The sequence below is a fragment of the Martes martes genome, assembly GCF_963455335.1.
Source record: "Martes martes genome assembly, chromosome: 2".
Classification (NCBI taxonomy): Eukaryota; Metazoa; Chordata; class Mammalia; order Carnivora; family Mustelidae; genus Martes; species Martes martes.
In genome coordinates this window covers 112,209,729-112,229,753 of record NC_137889.1, presented here as the reverse complement: position 1 = coordinate 112,229,753, position 20,025 = coordinate 112,209,729, and positions in this window count along the sequence as shown.

Genomic DNA, 20,025 nt, shown 5'->3' with positions numbered 1-20,025 from the left:
GTGTCTGCCTTCAAATCAGGTCATGATTCTTGGGTCCTGGGAGCAAGTCCAACATCAGGTTCCCTGCTCAGTAGGGAGCTGTTTGTCAAATAAATAAATGAAATCTTTAAAAAGAAAAAAAACCTTGCCATCTATCAACCTAAAAGTGGTCTACCTCTTTCTTGGTCTCTCCCTGTCCTCTATGTGGGGGGAACAGTTTCAGATTATATCACAGAAGCCCCTAAGTGTGTTGCAAACCAACAACATCAAAACACAAGTGCAAAAAAGACAGGAGGATAAAAAACAAGGAACAAAGGAAGTACAAAACAACCAGAAAACAATTAAGAAAATGGCAATTGTGAGTTCTTATCAATAATTACTTGAAATGTAAAAGGATTCAATTCTCCAATCAAAAGACACAGAGGGGTACCTGAGTGGCTCAGTGGGTTAGGCCTCTGCCTTAGGCTCAGGTCATAATCTCAGGGTCCTGGGATGGAGCCCCACACTGGGCTCTCTGCTCAGTGGGGAGCCTGCTTCCCCCTCTCTCTCTGCCTGCCTCTCTGCCTACTTGTGACCTCTGTCAAATAAATACATAAAATCTTAAAAAAAAAAAAAAAGACACAGAATGGCTAAATGGATAAAAAACAAGATCCAATAGCATGATGTGTACAAGATACTCACTTTAGCCTTAATGAAACATGTAGATTGAGAAAGGGTAGAAAAAAATATTTCATGCAAGTGGAAACAAAAAATAAATAAAACAAAACAGCAGAGGGTGCTATATTTATATCAGGCATAATAGACTTTAAACTAAAAATGGCCCCCCCAAAAAAGACAAAGTAGGTCATTATATAATGACAAAGGGTTCAAAACATCAAGAAGAATAACAATTATAAGTTTTTATGCGCCTAACATTAAGGCACCTAAATATACAAAACAAAAACTAACAAAACTAAAAGGAGAAATAAACAGCATTACAATGACAACTGGGGACTTTAATACCTCACTCTCAACAATGGATAGATCAGATCATCCAGACAATCAATGAGGAAACAGAGACTTAAATAACGCTATAGACCAAGTGGACCTAATAAATACACATAAAACATCCTATCCTAGAAACAGAATATACATTCTTCTCAAGAGCACATAAAACATTTTCTTGGATAGACCACATGTTAGGTCACAAAACAATTTTCAGCAAATTAAAATGATTGAAATCATACAAAGTATCTTCTTTGACTACAATGGCATGAAACTAGAAATCAACAAGAGAAAAAGGAAAAAAATTATGAACACATGGAAATTAAGCAATTCTTTAACAATAGATTTTTTAAAAGACTAAAGGGGAAATAAAGCTTGAGACAAAGGAAATGGAAATAAAGCATAACAGAACTTATGATATGCACCAAAAGCAGTTCTAAGAAGGAAGTTGATAGCAATATGCATCTTCATTGAGAAGCAAGAAAGATTCTAAATAAACAACTTAACTTTATGCCTAGAGGCAGTAGAAAGTGAAGGAACAGGCTAAAACTAGCAGAAGAAAGGAAATAATAAATATTAGAGAAAAAAAAGAAATAGATAACAGAAATAAATAGAAAAGAAATTAATGAAACCAAGAATTGCTTCTTTGAAAAGACAAATGAAGTTGACATGAACAAACAAACAAAGTAGAAATAAAAAAGAAAGGACTTGCATCACAAAATTATAAATGAAAAGGGAGACATTACAACTGATCCCTGAATTTGATGAAATTCAAAAGATCATAAGAGGCTACTATGAACAATTAAATTATATGTCAACAAACTGGACAACTAGAAGAAATTTAAAACCCTCCAAAACATATAATTTATGAGTTGGTTGAGTCAGAAATCAACTTACATCTCAATTTTCAAAATCAGGAAGAAATACAAAATCTGACTAGATCAATTATTAGTAAGGAGATTGAATCAGTAATCAAAAATCTCCTAAGAAAGAAAAGCCTGGAATGAGATGGTGTTACTAGTGAATTTTGGGAAAGACTTGAAGAATTAACACCAAATCTTTTTTTTAATTTATTTATTAACACCAATTCTTAAAAAACTCTTCAAAAAGAAAAAAAAATGAAATGGAGGGAATACTCCCAAACTTATTATAAGAAGCCAGTGTCATCATGAAACCGAAATTAGAAACAGACACTATTAGAAAACTATAGGCCATTATCCCTGATTAATCTAGGTACAAAAATTCTTGATAAAATGCCGGTAAACCAAATTCAGCAGCATATTAAATAGATCACTCGCCACAATTAAGCAGAATTTATCCCTGGGATGAAAAGATGGATCAACATACACAAATATATCACTGTGATACATGACATAAAAGAATGCAAGAAAATAATCATATAATCATCTCAATAGATTCAGAAGAATTATTTGACAAAATTCAATATTTATTTATTAAACACTATTAAACACTATTTATTAAACACTCTTATCAAATTAGGCATAGAAGGAACATACTCAATATAGCAAAGGCCATATATGACAATCCTATAGCTAACATACTCAGTGATGAAAGGATGAAAGATTTTCTTTAGGAACAGGAATAAGACCTTTAAAAGTGTTTACTCTCACCACTCCTATTTGACATGGTACTGGAAGTCCTAGCTATAGCAATTAGGTAAAAAATATATAAGGTATCAAAATTGTAAAGGAAGAAATAAAATTGTCTGTTTGCAAAGGATATGATTTTGTATATAGAAGTCCTAAAGACTCTACCAAAAAATTGTTAGGTCTAATCAATGAATTCAGTAAAAGTGCAGGATACACAATTCACATACAAAAATCAGTATTATTTCTATATGCTAACTAAATTTTCTGAAAAAGAAATGAAATCCATCCCACTTACAATAACATCAAAAAGAATAAAATGCTTAGAAATAAATTTAACTAAGGAAGTGAAAGATATCTACATAAAACTAAAAGACATTGTTTAAAGTAATAAAAAAAGACATAAATAAATAGAAAGCTATCATGGATAGGAAGAATACTATTAAGCAATTAATAAATAAAAACAATTAATAAATTCAATGCAATCCCTATCGAGACTCTAATGGCATTTTTTTTAACAGAAGTAGAAAAAAACACTCATAAAATTTATATGGAATCACTAAAGACCCCGATTAACCAAATTTATTGAAAAAGAACAAAGCAGGATGTATCACACTTCCTGCTTTCAAGTTATCTATACAGTTACAATCATCAAAACAATATGGTACTGGCATAAAAATGAATAGACCAATGAAACAGAATCAAGAGCCCAGATATAAACCTGAGCATATACAGTCAACTAATATTTGAAAAGGGAGCCAAGAATAATCAATAGAATAAAGACAATCTCTTCTATTAACAGAGGTGGGATAATTGAATGTTCACATGTAAAAGAATGAAACTTGACCCATAAGTTATACCATCTATAAAAATTAAATCAAAATGGATTACAGACTCAAACATAAGACCCAAAACTATTAACCTTCTAGAAAAAAGATAGGAACCAAGCTCCCTGACATGGTTCTTAGTAATTATTTTTTGGATATGACACCTAAATCATTAGAAAACAAAAAGCAAGTGGTATCACATCAAAATAAAAAGCTCCCACACAGCAAAGGAAAACAAGAACAAAATGAAAAGACAAGCTACAGAATGGAAAAAAAAAATTTACAAATTATGTCCCTGATAAAAGGCTAATAGCCAAAATATTTTAAAAACGCACTAAAATCAATAACCAAAAAAAAAAAAACATTAAAAAATGGGGAAAGCACCTCAATAAACACTTCTGCAAACAACATATGAAAAACAAACAGACAGATGAAAAGATATTCAACGTCACTAGTCATCAGGAAAATCAAAGTAAGACTACAGTGGCTTATCACCTCACACCTGTTAGAATGGTCATCATCAAAAAGACAAGAGATAACTTCTGGTGTAGATGTGGAGAAAAGGGAATCCACGTGCACCATTGGTATGATTGAAAATTGGTACAGCCACTATGGAAAACAGTATGGAGGAACCTCAAAAAATTAAAACTAGAACTACTCTAAGATTCAGTAATTCTGCTTCTGGGAATATATTCAAAGAAAGGAACACTAGCTCAAAAAGAATTGCACACCAATGTTTATAGCATCATTACAACAATCAACACATGAAAATAAATGTCTATTGGTGGATGAATGGATAAAGAATTTGTGATATATATATCTTATATTTATATATATATCCATTATATTTAATATATATAAATCCATTATATATTTACATATATAATGGATCTTTATTCAGCCTCTTAAAAAAAAAAAAAGGAAATCCTACCCATTGCAACAACATGGATGGAACTTGAGGGTATTATGCTAAGTGAAGTAAGTCAGAGAAAGAAAAATACTATATTATCCACTTAAATGTAAAATATAAGGAAAAGAGGAAGTAGAGATTGAACTCACAGAAAAGATCAGACTCGTTACCAGAGGTGGGGTTGTAGGAAGAAGGAATTAGAGGAAATGGTCAAAATGTACAAACTTCCAGATATATAAGTACTAGGGATGCAAAATACATGATGACTATAGTGAGCCATGATCTGTGATATATAGAAAAGTTGTTAAAAGAGAGTAAATTCTGGGTTCTCATTACAGCAGAAAATTTTTTTTTATTCTTTTAATTTCATCTATATAGAAGATGGAGGTTAGCTGATACTAATGTAATCATCCAACAATATATGTAACTCAAACTATTGTGTTATGTGCTTCAAACTTACACAATGATGTATAATTATTTCTCAACAAAAAGGGGGGGGATGAGTAATATGCCACATTTGAAAAAAAAAAATGTGGGTAGAAGAGTAAAACAGTAGATTTTCAATGCAAAGTTATCAGCTTAAAACAGACTGTTATAACAATAATATGTTTTATATAAGACTTATGGCATTCATAAAAAAACTACAATAAATACACAAAACATAAAGAAAAAGCAATTGAAACACATCAATACAGAAAATCAAATAACAAAGGAAGCCAGCAAGAGAGGAAGAGAGGAACAAAGAAACTAATGGCTAAAGAAATTAACAAAATGGCAAAAAGTCTTAATCTATTAATAATTTACATAGTAATAGAAGTCCTAGCAACAGCAATCAGACAACAAAAAGAAATAAAAGGTATTCAAATTGGCAAAGAAGGGGCGCCTGGGTGGCTCAGTGGGTTAAAAGCCTCTGCCTTCAGCTCAGGTCATGATCTCAGGGTCCCGGGATCGAGTCCCGCATCAGGCTCTCTGCTAGGCAGGGAGCCTGCTTCCTCCTCTCTCTCTCTCTCTCTGCCTGCCTCTCTGCCTACTTGTGTTCTCTCTCTGTCAAATAAATAAATAAAATCTTAAAAAAAAATTGGCAAAGAAGTCAAACTCTCTCTCTTCTCAGATGACACGATACTTTATATGGAAAACTCAAAAGACTCCACCCCCAAACTACTAGAACTCATACAACTCAGTAATGAGGCAGGATACAAAATCAATGTATAGAAATCAGTTGCTTTCTTATACACTAAAAATGAAAATACAGAAAGGAAAATTAGAGAATTGATTCCATTTACTATAGCACCAAGAACTGTAAGATACCTGGGAATAAACCTAACCAAAGAGACAAAGGGTCTGTACTGGAAGAACTACAGAACATGCATGAAAGAAATTAAAGACACAAAAAGACAGAAAAGCATTCCACACTCATGGATTGGAAGAATAAACATTCTAGGCAGTCTATACTGCCTAGAACCATCTACACTTTCAATGCCATCCCCATCAAAATTCCACCGGCATTTTTTAAAGAGCTGGAACAAACAATCCTAAAACTTGTATTGAACCAAAAGAGGCCCTGAATTGCTAAGGAAATGTTGAAAAAGAAAAACAAAACTGGGAGAATCACATTGCCTGATTTCAAGCTTTACTACAAAACAGTGATCACCAAGACAGCATGGTATTGGCACAAAAACAGACACATAGACCAGTGGAACAGAGTAGAGAGCCCAGATATGGACCCTCAACTCTATGGTCAAATAATCTTCAACAAGGCAGGAAAAAATATACAGTGGAAAAAACACAGAGTCATCAATAAATGGTGCTAGAAAAATTGGACAGCTGTGTATAAAAGAATGAAACTCGACCATTCTCTTACACCATACACAAAGATAAACTCAAAATGGGTAAAAGACCTCAACGTGAGGCAGGAATCCATCAAAATCCTAGAGGAAAACAGGCAGTAACCTCCTCGACATCGGCCACAGCAACTTCTTTCAAGATATGTCTCCAAAGGCAAAGGAAACAAAAGTGAAAATGAACTTTTGGGACTTTATCAAGATCCAAATCTTCTGCACAGCAAAGGAAACAGTCAACAAAACAAAGAGGCAACCCACGGAATGGGAGAAGATATTCGCAAATGACACTATAGACAAAGGGCTGATATCCAAGATTTATAAAAAACTCCTCAAACTCAACTTACACAAAAACAGATAATCATGTCAAAAAATGGGAAGAAGACATGAACAGACACTTCTCCAAAAAAGACATACAAATGGCTAACAGGCACATGAAAAAATGTTCATCATCATTAGCCAACAGGGAGATTCAAATCAAAACCACATTGACATACAAACTTATGCCAAGTAGAATGGTCAAAATTTAAAAAAACAGTAAACAACATGTGCTGGAGGGGATGTGGAGAACAGGGAACCCTCTTACACTGTTGGTGGGAATCCAAGTTGGTGAAGCCACTTTGAAAAACAGTGTGGAGATTCCTTAAGAAATTAAAAATAGAGCTACCCTATGACCCTGCAATTGCACTACTGGGTATTTACCCCAAAGATACTGATGTAATGAAAAGAAGGGCCATCTGTATCCCAGTGTTCACAGTGGTAATGGCCACAGTCACCAAACTGTGGAAAGAACCAAGATGTCCTTCAAAGGACAAATGGATAAAGATATGGTCCATATATACAATGGAGTATTATGCCTCTATCAGAAATGATGAATACCCAACTTTTTTATCAACATGGACAGGACTGGAAGAGATTATGCTGAGTGAAATAAGTCCAGTAGAGAGAGTCAATTATCATATGGTTTCACTTACTTGCGGAACATAAGGAATAACATGGAGGACACTGGGAGATGGAGAGGAGAAGTGAGTTGGGGGAAATTGGAGAGGGAGACAAACCATGAGAAACTGTGGACTCTGAGAAACAAACAGAGAGTTTTGGAAGGGAAGGGAGTGGGGGCTTGGGTGAGCCTGGTGGTGGGTATTATGGAGGGCATGTATTGCATGGAGCACTGGGTGCGGTGCGTAAACAATTAATTCTGGAACACTGAAAAGAAATAAAATAAAATAAAATGCAAAAAAAGATAAATGGATTTAATTCTCCAATCAAATGACAGAGGAGCTGAATGAATGGATTAAAAAACAAGACCCAACTAATTATGTGCTGCCTACAAGAGACTCACTTCAGTTTTAAGGGCACCCACAGACTGAAAGTGAAGGGATAAAAAAATACTCATGCAAATGGAAACCCAGAAGAGATGGTAGCAATAATTTTATCAGACAAAATAGACTTCAAGTTCAAAATCCAATAAGACATACCTGCAAGATATGAAATCAAGATCAAGACTAAGACAGTCATTATACAATGATAAAGGGTTCAATTCATTAAAAGGATATAACAATTATAAATACAGTTTTACCTAGTATTGGAGCACCTAAACATATTAAGTAAGTATATTGGATCAGTGTCTAAATCTCCAAACAGAGAAAAGTCTATGATTAGAGAACTTCACTGGTGAATTCTACCAGCATTTAAGGAGTTAATACCAATCTTTTTGAAACACATTCAAAAACTGAAGTAGTAGAAACACTTCCAAATTTATTTTGCAAGTCTAGCATTACCTTAACACCATAGCCAGATAAGAACTCTAAGGAAAAACCAAATTATAGGCCTAATATTACTGATAACCATAGATTTTTTTTTTAATCCTCAACAAAATACTAACAAATCAAATTCAACTGATTTGTTACACATTAAAATATCATTGGCATAATTGAGATTTATTCCTCAGATGCAATAATGAATCAACATAAGGAAATCAGTGTGATGTATCACATTAACAAAATAAAGGATAAAAAACAAAAAATCCTCTCAATAGATGCAGAAAAAAAATTTGATGGAATTTAACATTGCTTTGTGATAAAGACTGTCAACAAATTAGGTAGAGACGAAATGTACCTCAACATGATAAAGGCTATTTAGACAAGCCCATAGCTAATACTATACTCAACATTAAAAAGCTGAAAGCTTTTTCTCTAAGATCAGGAATAAGACAAGCAGGTCCCCTCTCACCACTTTTATTCAACAGAGTACTAGAAATCCAAGCTAAAGGAATTAGGTAACAAAAAGAAATAAAAGTCCTCTAATTGGAAAGGAAGTCCTCTAAATTGGAAAGGAGGAAGTAAAATTATCTGTTTGCAGATGACATGAACTTATGTAGAGAAAAATCTAAAGACTCCACTAAAAAACCTGTTAAGACACATAAACAAATTCAGTTAAACTGCAAGATATGAAATCAATACACAGGCAAACCACATCTTACTGCACTTACCTTCCCTGTGCTTTTCAGATATTGCCCAACCCCTCTTTTCTTTTTCAAAGTAAAGGTTTGGGGGCGCCTGGGTGGCTCAGTGGATTAAGCCACTGCCTTCGGCTCAGGTCATGATCTCAAGGTCCTGGGATTGAGCCCCGCATCGGGCTCTCTGCTTAGCGGGGAGCCTGCTTCTCCCTCTCTCTCTGCCTGCCTCTCTGCCTACTTGTGTTCTCTCTCTCTCTGTCAAATAAATAAATAAAATCTTTAAAAAAAAAAACAAAAAAAACAAAGTAAAGGTTTGTGGCAACCCAGCTAAACAAGTCTATTGGCGCCATTTTCCAATAGCATCTGCTCACTTCATGTCTCCATGTCACATTTCAGTAATTCTTACAAAATTTCAAACTTTTTTATTATTATTTTTGTTGTAGTGATCTCTGATCAGTGATCTTTGATATTCCTATTATAATTGCTTTGCTGCACTATGAACTGTGGCAGTATACAAGATGGCAAACCTAATCAATCAATGTTGTGTGTGTTCTGGCTAGTCCACTGACCAGCCTTCTCCAATCCTCTCTCTCCTTGGGCCTCCCTATTCCCTGAGAAACAATAATACTGAAATTAAGCCAGTTAAGAACCCTACAATGGCCTCTAAGTGTTCAAGTGAAAGGAAGAGTGAATCAATGCGGCAAACTTCATTTTCACCTTATTTTAAGAAATTACTACAGCCACACCAACCTTCAACAAACACCACCCTGATTATTCAGCAGTCATCAACATCAGCACAAGATCCTCCACTAGCAAAAAGATACAACTTGCTGTAAGCTCGGATAATGGTTAGCATTTTTTAGCATAAAATGTTCTTAAAATAAAGGTTTTTAAACATAATGTTACTGGGACACCTGGGTGGCTCAGTGGGTTAAAGCCTCTGCCTTCAGCTCAGGTCATGATCTCAGGGTCCTGGGATCAAGCCCCACAACGGGCTCTCTGCTCAGCAGGAAGCCTGCTTCCTCCCTCTCTCTCTGCCTGTTGCTCTGCCTACTTGTGATTTCTGTGTGCCAAATAAATAAATAAAATCTTAAAAAAAATAATGTTACTGGACACTTAATAAACTACAGTATAGTATAAACATCTTTTTATGCACTGGGAAAGCAAAAAAATTCATTTGGCTTACTTTATTGCAATATTCACTTTATTGCAGAGTTCTGAAACCAGACACATAATATTTCCAACATGTGTCTGTGCAAAAATCAGTTACATTTATATACACTGAAAACAAATTATTTGAAGACATAGAAGAACACAATCTCATTTACAAGATCAGAAAGAATAAAATACCTAAGAATAAATTTAATCAAATAGGTGAAAGATCTGTACACTGAAAACTGTAACACACTGATTAAATAAATTGAAGACACAAATAAATGAAAGAACATCTTGTGTTCATGGATTAGAAGAATTATTATTAAAATGTTCACACTATCCAAAGTTATCTACAGATTGAACAGAAGCTATAAAAATTCCAATGGCATTTTTCAGAGAAAATTTCAAAAAAGCATAAAATCCATATGGCATTACAAAAGACCCCATATAGGTAAAGCAATCTTCAGCAAGAAAAACAAAGCTAGAGGCATCACACCTCCTCATTTAAAATTATATTACAAAGCTAGAGTAATCAAAACAGTATGGTTTTGGTCCAAAGACACAAACTGATGGAATAGAATAGAGAGCTCAGAAATAAACTAACACATATACAACTAACTAATCACTGACAAAGATATAAGAATACACAAGAGGGAAGGGACAGTCTTCAATAAACTGTATTTGGAAAACTGGATATCCACAACCAAATGAAACTAGACCATTATCTTACACCCCACAGAAAAATCAACTCAAAATGAATGAAAGACTGATCTGAAACTGTACAAGTCCTAGAAGAAAATATGGAGGAAATCTTCTTGACATTGGTCTTAGCAATGATTTTTTTAATTTGACAACAAGACACAGGTAACAAAAGCAAAATAAGTAAAACAAGTTAAACTACATCAAACTATACAGGTTCTGCACATTAAAGGAAACAACCAACAAAGTAAAAAGGCAACCTACAGAATGAGAATAAATATTTGGAAAGCATCTATCCAATAAGGGGTAAATATCCAAAATACAAAAGGAAACAACTCAATAATGAAAGCAAAATATCATTTAAAAATGGACAAAAGACTGGATAGACATACAAATGACCAACAGTTACATGAATAAAAAGTTGAACATCTCCAATAATCAGGGAAATTAAAATCAAAACCACAATGAGATATCATCTCACACTTGTTAAGAGGTCTACTAACAAAAAGTCAAAAGATAACAAGTGTTGGTGAGGATGTGGAGAATAGGGAACCCTTGTGTGCTATTGGTGAGAACATAAGTTTTAGCTATTATGAAAAAGAGTATGGAGTATCCTCAAAAATTTAAAAATATAACTACTATACAAACCTGTAATATAATGTCTGGGAATATCTCGAAAGGAAATAAAATCACTATCTTGAACAGGTATCTACATCCCACATTCACTGAAGCATTATTCACAGAAGCCAACATATGGTAACAATTTAAGTCCATCCCCAGATGAATGAGTCAAGAAAATGTAGTGTGTGTGTGTGTGTGTGTGTGTGTATAATAGAATATATACGATATATACAATATATGAGTAGAATATACATACATATACAATAGAAATTACTATAAGGCCTTAATAAAGAAAAGATCCTGCCATTTGTGAAAATGTGAAGGAATTTAGAAGCAATTATGCCAAGTAAAACAAGCCAGACACAGAAAGACAAACATTGCTGATAACACTTATATTTGGAATCTAGGAAAAAGGGTCATTCATAGTGACAGAGTAGAACTGTGGTTGGCAAGAGTTGGGGAGTAGAAGGAAAGGGGAAATGTTGGTAAGATGCAATAAACTTAAGTTCTGGAGGCCTAATGTACAGCCTGATGATTACTGTGAACAATAACATATTGTATACTTGAAATTTGCTAAGAGTAAATCTAAAGTTTTCTCACCAAAAAGGTGGGGGAATAACTATGTGAGGTGGTAGATATGTTAATTAGCTTGTGGCAATCATTTCATGATGTGTGTATATGTCAAAACATCACACTGTACAACTTAAATGCATACAACTTTTATTTACCATACCTCAATAAAGCTGGGATTTTTAAAAAAGTGGCCCTTCTTGACATCTACAAAATACCAACAGCCAACGTCACACTTAATAGTAAAAAACTGAACATCTCTCTCCTCAAAATTAGGCACAACACAAAGATGTCCTCTTTTGTACCTCCTACTCAATATATTACCAGAAGTCTGAGCTAGTACAATAAGAAAATAAAAAGTGTACAGACTGGAAAGGAAGAAATAAAACTGCATTTGTTTGCAGATCACAAAATGTCATTACAGATTGTCTATGTCAAAAGTCCCAAATGAAAAGAAACTCCTGGAATGAGTAACTGAATATAACAAGGTTACAGAATACAAAGTTAATATAAGAAGTTCAATTGCTTGTCTATACACCAAGAATGAACAATTCAATGTTCAATTAAAAATAAAAATACTGTTTAGGGGCACCTGGGTGGCTCAGGGGTTTAAGCCTCTGCCTTCAGCTCGGGTCATGATCTCAGGGTCCTGGGATCGAGCCCCGCATCGGGCTCTCTGCTCAGCAGGAGCCTGCTTCCCTCTCTCTCTGTCTGCCTAGCTCTGATTTCTCTCTGTCAAATAAATAAAATCTTTAAAAAAAATAAAAATAAAAAAATAAAAATACTGTTTAGATGAGTTTTGTTCCAAGATGGTGACACAGGAAGACCTTGAATTCACCTCCTCCCTCCGTGGACACACCACATCTGTGCCTATTTATAGAGCAATACCTCCAGAAGGAGAACTGAGGGCTGACTGAACAGCTTCTGCATAGTAAAAGACAGAGCAACCACATATAGAATGGCAAGACAGACAGCAACAGTAACAAAGGGATCTCCCACTCACCAACACTGTGAACTGCAGTGCAGACGGATAATATTGAGGGACCATGGGCAAATTTTTCTGCCCTGGGGCACAGAAAAAAAAGCTATGGTTTAAAAATGTGATATTTATTAGATCCAGGCTTAGAACTCCCCCCATGGCAGGGAAGCTAGCAGAACTCTCTCCAGGTTAGAGAGGCTGGCAAGGGCCATGGTTTATGTTCCACACCCATCTTGATTGTGCAGACAGGAGCAGGGTCTGGATGTCACAGCTAGCATATTGCCTCAGCAAGTCCAAGCTCCTTAGGCCACACCAGCCCCAGATGTGTGAAAATAAAAAATAAAATAATATATATATATATACATATATATCACAGTTTAAAAGAGCAACTATATGATAAAGGGTCTAATCCTAGAACTCTGACAAATGGCAGGGGATGTGCTGGAATGCTCTTGGGTTGGAGGAACTAGCAAACATCATGGATTAAGATCCCCCTTCACCTTGACAACATGAACAGGAGAAAAGTCTGGGTCCCCTAGCTAACCTACCACTTCAGTCAGCCCCAGGCCCCAGCTGTCCCACTAAATCAACCCCAGTGTGGGCACACCAGGAAACACCTGGTCAGCACTCACTATAGTTCTAGCCATTTTGCCAAGGTGACACAGGTGCAGAGCACCCTGAACACTCCAAGCCCATACACTTTGACTTCAGAAAGCTTGCTTAGGTACCCCAGACAAAAGTACCCCATGACTCCTCACCTCACTCTTGCTTCAGCTTTAGTGATCCTGCCAGGGCACCCCCTGTGCAGAGAACTCTGTGAACCCCAGGCCCATGCCTACCTTAGTTCCAGATGCCCCACCCGGTCACCACTAAGTGGTGCCCACAACCTCCCAGCCCAGAACGTGTCCCAGCCCCAGCAGCCCTGCCAGGATGCCCCTGCATAGAACTCCCAGGACACCCCTGTGAAGAAAGCTCTGGGATCCCCTGGCTTGCAATCACTTCATTTTTAGTTGCCCAGCCAGAGCATCCTCTATATGAAGAGCCTGGGACTCCCCCAGCCCATACTTCAGCCCCAGTCATCCTACTGGGGCAGCTCCAGCATAGAGTGTTCCAGGACCCCAAGCCCATCCAGCCACAGTTTCAGCCAGTTAAAGTCACCAGTCTATAAAGGGGATGATCATACACAAGACCATTCATTCAACTTTAGGATACGTAGCAGTTCTGCCTAATTTATAGAAACAAATACAGAAAGTCAAGCAAAATGAGGAGGCAGAGGAATTCTCCTAATGAAGGAACAAGAAAAAAACCACAGGAAAAAAAAAAAAAAACTAAATAAGGCAGAGATAAGCAATATGCCCAATAAAGAGTTTAAATTAATGGTCATAAATATGCTCACTGGACTAGATGGAAAGTAGAAGAACTCAGTGAGAACTTGAACAAAGATAGAAAATGTAAAAAAAGAACCAAACATAAATGAGGATTACAATAACTGAAATGAAAAATACACTAGAGGGAATCATGAGTGTATTAGCGGATACAGAAGAATGAATCAGCGATCTGGAAGACAGGATAATGGAAAGTGCCCAAGCTGAACAGAAAAAAGAAGAAAAAAATTAAAACAAACAAACAAGGATAAGTTAAAGGATCTCATGGACATCAAATAAGCAAACATTCAAATTCTAGGGAGTCCAGAAGAGGGAGAGAAAGGGGCAGAAAACTTATTTGAAGAAGTAATAGCCGAAAACTTCCCTAACCTGAAGCAGGAAACATTCAGGTTTAAGAAGCACAGAATTTCAATCAAGACAAATCCAATAAGGTCCACACAACACATTGTAATTAAAAGACCAAAACTTAAAGATAGAGTTTTAAAAGCATCAAGAGAGAAGTAAAGGCAAACAGCTGGGGGGTTTTTTAACAGAAATTTTGCAGGCCAGAAGAAAGAGGCATGATATAGTCAAAATGCTGAAAGAAAAAAACCCTACAACCAAGAGTACTCTGCATGGTAAGGTTATCATTAAGAATTGAAGGACCAGATGGAGTTTCCAAGACATCAAAAGTTAAAGGAGTTCATCACCCCTAAACCAGCCTTATAGAACTCTTAAAGAGATTTTTCTAAGTGAAGAGGAAAGGCCATAATTAGAAGATAATTATGAAAAAAAAGATGTAAAATACAACAATATACACATAAAGTATGGAGGGAAGGGACTCCTTTCAGATGTAAAGACATACAGATTGAAAGTAAGAGACTGGGAAAAAGATTCCAGGCAAATGGAAGTTGGAGGTTGGAGGGAGGGTAATAATTAGATAAAATATACTCTATATCAAAGTCTGTAACCAGAGACAAAGAGTAGTATTAAGTAGTAATAAAGGGTTCAATCCAACAAGGGGATATAACAATCATAAATACCTAAGTACTCAACTGTACCCAACATTGGAGCACCTAAATAAATAAAGCCAATATTGATAGACATAATAAGAAACATTGACAGTAGTACAATAATAAAAGGGGACTTTTAATATCCCACTTACATCAATAGGACAAGTCATCCTAGGCAGGAAATAAATAAGGAAACAGTATCTTTGAATGACACATTAGACCAGACAGATTTAACAAATATATATGGAACGTTCCATGCCAAAATAACAAATTACACATTCTTTTCAAGTGCACACATACATTTTCGAGGATAGATCACACAAAATAAGTCTCACTAAATTTAAAATTGCTATCACAGCACACATCTTTTTTAACCACAATGGTATGAAACTAGAAGTCAATCTCAAGGGAAAAAACTAGACAAAATACAAGCATGTGAAGCTAAACAACATGCTGCTAAAAAAAAAAAAAAAAGAAAAGAAAAAAATGGGTCAATGAAGAAATCAAAGAGGAAATTTTTAAAAATAAGGAAACAAATTAAAATGAAGACATAATAGTCCAAAATCTCTGGGATGCAACAAAAGCAGTTTGAAGAGGAAAACTCATATTGACACCAGTAGAAGAAAATTATAAGGATCAGAGCAGAAATACATAAACTAGAGAATAAAATTTTTTAAAAAAATAGAAAAGATTAGTGAAACCAAGAGCTGGTTCTTTTTTTTTTTTTAATTTCTTTTCAACTTAACAGAATTCATTGTTTATGCACCACACCCAGTGCTCCATGTAATACATGCCCTCCATAATACCCACCACCTGCCTCTCCCAACCTTCCACCCCTTCAAAACCCTCAGATTGTTTTTCAGAGTCTATATATACTCTCTCATGGTTCATCTCCCTTCCAATTTCCCTCAACCCCCTTCTCCTTTCCATCTAGCTTTGTCCTCCATGTTATTTGTTATGCTCCACAAATAAGTGAAACCATATGATAATTGACTCTCTCTGCTTGACTTATTTCACTCAGCATAATCTCTTCTAATCCCATCCATGTTGATACAAAAGTTGGGTATTCATCCTTTCTGATGGAGGCATAATACTCCATAGTGTATATGGACCACATCTTCCTTATCCACGGATGTGTTGAAGAATATCTTGGCTCTTTCCACAGTTTGGCAACCGTGGCCATTGCTGCTATAAACATTGGGGTACAGATGGCCCTTCTTTTCACTACATCTGTATCTTTGGAGTAAATACCCAGTAGTGCAATTGCAGGGTCATAGGGAAGCTCTATTTTTAATTTCTTAAGTAATCTCCACACTGTTCTTCAAAGTGGCTGCACCAACTTGCATTCCCGCCAACAGTGTAAGAGGGTTCCCCTTTCTCCACATCCTCTCCAACACACGTGGTTTCCTGTCTTGCTAATTTGGGCCATTCTAACTGGTGTAAGGTGGTATCTCAATGTGGTTTTAATTTGAATCTCCCTGATGGCTAGTGATGATGAACATTTTTTCATGTGTCTGATAGCCATTTGTATGTCTTCATTGGAGAAGTGTCTGTTCATATCTTCTGCCCATTTTTTGACATGATTATATCTGTTTTGTGTGTGTTGAGTTTGAGAAGTTCTTTAGAGATCCTGGATATCAACCTTTTGTCTGTATTGTCATTTGCAAATATCTTCTCCCATCCTGTGGGTTGCCTCTTTTTTTTGTTGACTGTTTCCTTTGCTGTGCAGAAGATTTGGATCTTGATGAAGTCCCAAAAGTTCATTTTTGCTTTTGTTTCCTTTGCCTTTGGAGACATATCTTGAAAGAAGTTGCTGTGGCTAATATCGAAGAGGTTACTGCCTATGTTCTCTAGGATTCTGATGGATTCCTGCCTCACATTGAGGTCTCTTATCCATTTTGAGTTTATCTTTGTGTATGGTGTAAGAGAATGGTCAAGTTTCATTCTTCTACACATAGCTGTCCAATTTTCCCAGCACCATTTATTGAAGATACTGTGTTTCTTCCACTGGATATTTTTTCCTGCTTTGTCGAAGATTATTTGACCATAGAGCTGAGGGTCCATATCTGGGCTCTCTACTCTGTTCCACTGGTCTATGTGTCTGTTCTTATGCCAGTACCATGCTGTCTTGGCGATCACAGCTTTGTAGTAAAGCTTGAAATCTGGTAACATGATTCTCCCAGTTTTTTCTTTTTCAACATTTCCTTAGCAATTTGGGGTCTCTTCTGATTCCATACAAATTTTAGGATTATTTGCTGTAGCTCTTTGAAAAATACCAGTGGAATTTTGATCAGAATGGCATTAAAAGCATAGATTGCTCTAGGCAGTATAGACATTTTAACAATATTTATTCTTCTGATCCAAGAGCATGGAATGGTCTTCAATCTTTTTGTGTCTTCTTCAATTTCTTTCATGAGTGTTTGTAGTTCCTCAAGTATAGATCCTTTACCCAAGAGCTGGTTCTTTGAAAAGATAAATAAGGTTGATAAATCTTTAACCAGACTCATCAAGAAAAAATGAGATAGGACTCAAAGAAATAAAATTAGAAATGAAAGAGGAAAAGAAACAGCCAACACCACAAAGACTTAAAAGAGACTATTATGAAATTTCTATGCCATGATATCAGACAACCTGGAGAAATCGATAAATTCCTAGAAACATAAAACTTTCCAAAACTGAATCAGGAAGCAAGTCTGAAGAGACCAAGTACTAACAAAGAAGTTAAACTGATAATCAAGAAACTCCCAAAAAAAAAGTCCAGGACCAAATAAACTCACAAGTGAATTCATCTAACCACATTTAACAATACATTAAGAAGCTCTTTCACCACAATCAAGTGGAATTTATTGTGGGGATGCGAGGGTGGATTCAATATTTGCAAATCGGGGAGGAGTCAAGATGGTGGAGAAGTAGCAGGCTGAGACTACATCAGGTAGCAGATCAGCTAGATAGCTTATCAAACCATTGCAAACACCTACAAATCCAACAGGAGTTTGAAGAGAAGGAGAACAGCAATTCTAGAAACAGAAAGTTGACCACTTTCTGAAAGGTAGGACCGGTGGAGAAGTGAATCCAAAGCGATGGGAAGATAGACCGCGGGGGGAGGGGCCGGCTCCCGGCAAGCAGCGGAGCAACGGAGCACTAAATCAGGACTTTTAAAAGTCTGCTCCACTGAGGGACATCACTCCAGAGGCTAAACCGGGGTGAAGCCCACATGGGGCAGTGTGGCCCCAGGTCCTGCAGGGTCACAGAAGGATCAGGGCTGTCTGAGTGTAGCAGAGCTCGCAGGTATTAGACAGAGGAAGCCGGCTACAGAGACAGAGCCAAGGAGTGAGCTCTCAGCTCGGGGTTACCTTGAATCGGTCACAGGCTGGGTGAGCTCGGAGCGTGGCCAGAGGCCAGGGAGACGGGAGTGGTTGGGCTCTTTTCTCTGAGGGTGCACTGAGGAGTGGGGGCCCGAGCTCTCAGCTCCTCCAGGCTGGAGACTGAAAGGCCGCCATTTTCATTCCCGTCCTCTGGAACTCTACAGAAAGTGTTCAGGGGACAAAATCTCCTGAAAGCAAACCTGAGCAGATCACTTAGCCTGGCCCCTGGTAAGGGTGGTGCAATTCCACCTCAGGCAAAGACACTTGAGAATCACTATAACAGGCCCCTCCCCCAGAAGATCAACAAGAAATCCAGACAAGACCAAGTTCACCTACCAAGGACAGCAGCAGAATTCCACAGGAGGAGAAAGTGAAGAACGGAACTCATGGCTTTCTCCCCATGATTCTTTAGTCCTGCGGTTAATTTAATTTTTTTTTAATTTTATTTTTTTTCTTCTGCTAAATTTTAACTTTTACCCTTTATTTTTTAAAGTTTTTGAACTAGTTTATCTAATATATATATTTTTTTTCTTTTTTATATTTTTTCTTTATTTGTTGGTTTTTTTTTTTCTCCCTGAACTACTTTTTATCCCCTTTCTACCCGCCACAATTTGGGGTCTCTTCTGATTCAGTTAAAGTGCATTTTCCTGGGGTATTTGCCACCCTTTCAGTATTTTATTTACTCCTTCATATACTCTTATCTGGACAAAATGACAAGGCAGAAAAACTCACCACAAAAAAAAAATAACAAGAGGCAGTACAGAAGGCTAGGGACCTAATCAATACACACTTTGGTAATATGTTAGATGTAGAGTTCAGAATGACAATTCTCAAGGTTCTAGCCAGGCTTGAAAAAGGCATGGAAGATATTAGAGAAACCCTCTCTGGAGAGATAAAAGCCCTTTCTGGAGAAATAAAAGAACTAAAATCTAACCAAGTTGAAATCAAAAAAGCTATTAATGAGGTGCAATAAAAAATGGAGGCTCTTACTGCTAGGATAAATGAGGCAGAAGAAAGAATTAGTGATATAGAAGACCAAATGAAAGACAATAAAGAAGCTGAGCAAAAGAGGGACAAACAGCTACTGGACCATGAGGAGAGAATTCGAGAGATAAGCAACATCATAAGATGAAACAACATTAGAATAATTGGGATTCCAGAAGAAGAAGAAAGAGAGAGGGGAGCAGAAGGTATATTGGAGACAGTTATTGAAGAGAATTTCCCTAATATGGCAAAGGGAACAAACATCAAAATCCAGGAGATGCTAAGAACACCCCTCAAAATCAATAAAAATAGGTCCACAACTTGTCACCTGATAGTAAAATTTACAAGTCTGAGCGACAAAGAGAAAATCCTGAAAGCAGCCTGGGAAAAGAAGTCTGTAACATACAAGGGTAAAAATATTAGATTGGCAGCGGACTTATCCACAGAGACCTGGCAGGCCAGAAAGAACTGGCATGATATATTCAGAGCACTAAACGAGAAAAACATGCAGCCAAGAATACTATATCCGGCTAGGCTATCATTGAAAATAGAAGGAGAGATAAAGAGCTTCCAGGACAAACAAAAGCTGAAAGAATTTGCAAACACCAAACCAGCTCTACAGGAAATATTGAAAGGGGTCCTCTAAGCAAAGAGAAACCTTAAAAGTAGTAG